Below are 1,256 nucleotides of genomic sequence, written 5' to 3' on the forward strand. Positions count from 1 at the left end.
AGAAGACGTCGAGCACGAGACCGAGGAAGAAGAAGACCCTACATTCGGTCACATTTCCGATTCCGACGACGAATTAGCTATTCTCATGGCTAACATTGATGAAGTCCCCATGGGGGAATGGAAGAAGAGGATACGCGATGATACTGGATCGGGACTTGTGCAACCCGCAATCCCCGATACTGCTACTTTTGAGCTCAAGGGTCACATCCTGGCTCTACTTAAGGAGATCCCCTTCACAGGCAAAGACCACGAAGACGCTTATAAACACTTGGACGAAGTCAATGATGTAGCTGATTATTTCAATGTTCCAAATGTGCCTCGGGAAACTCAGCTACTTCGCATGCTTCCGTTTACTTTGAAGGGTGCTGCCAAGGATTGGCTCAAGTCATTGCCCCCAGGATCTATCACTACATGGGCCCAAATGAAAGAAGAGTTCATTGATCAATTCTGCCCGCCATCCAAGATATCCAAGCTAAAGAAAGCCATAGCTAACTTTGAACAACAAGCTGGAGAATCACTATATGAAGCGTGGGAGAGGTACAAGAGCCTGCTAAGGAATTGCCCACATCATGACCTCAATAGTCAACAAGAAGTCTCCATCTTCTATGATGGAGTAAATGTTACCACTAGGCAATTACTTGACTCGCAAGGTCCACTCACGAAAAAGGCACCTCCAGTGATAAAGCAACTAATTGAAGAATTCTCTAAGCATTCTAGAGAATACCACAATCCAAGAAATGATGTGACGAGGGGGGCCGCCTATGCAGCTTCAGAAGACTTGTCAGCAGTTATGGCTATGCTAAAAACCATGGATAGGAGGATGGATAAAATGGACCAAACGATACATGCTATTCGGGTGGGTTGCGAAAATTGCAATGGGCCTCACCTTACTACAGACTGCGATTTGGATGAGAATGGCAACAAAAAGGTGCAAGTTTGTTACTCAAGTGGGGACCGATATGATGAAGATTGGCGTAGACCAAAGAAAGAGTGGCTCCCTTATGACGAGTACAAGAAGGCTAAGGAGGAGAAGTTCAAGCAAAAGGGAAGGGGTTTTTACCAAAAGGAGGAGCCATCACAAGAAAGAAAACCAAGTTTGGAAGAAATGCTTACCAAATTTGTAGCTGCTTCAGAAAAAAGACATAGTGATCATGATGCTGCAATTCAAGAAACAAGGACCATGCTTAGAAACCAGCAAGCATCTATCCACAACATAGAAACACAGCTAGGGCAACTTGCTCAACAAATAAACCAAA

The 1,256-nt window shown here is 44.6% G+C and overlaps 1 non-coding gene across 1 annotated transcript; it reads right to left on the reverse strand.

Moving 5' to 3' along the window:
* Positions 1–469: 469 nt before the first annotated feature.
* On the reverse strand, positions 470–576 carry LOC145110257 (small nucleolar RNA R71). The gene has a single exon (XR_013709641.1). It is a non-coding gene; the product is annotated as a small nucleolar RNA R71 (small nucleolar RNA).
* Between the last annotated feature and the right edge of the window lie 680 nt (positions 577–1,256).

This window comes from Lactuca virosa, chromosome 4, assembly GCF_052849685.1.
Source record: "Lactuca virosa cultivar CGN04683 chromosome 4, Lactuca_virosa_CGN04683_v6, whole genome shotgun sequence".
NCBI classification, from domain to species: Eukaryota; Viridiplantae; Streptophyta; class Magnoliopsida; order Asterales; family Asteraceae; genus Lactuca; species Lactuca virosa.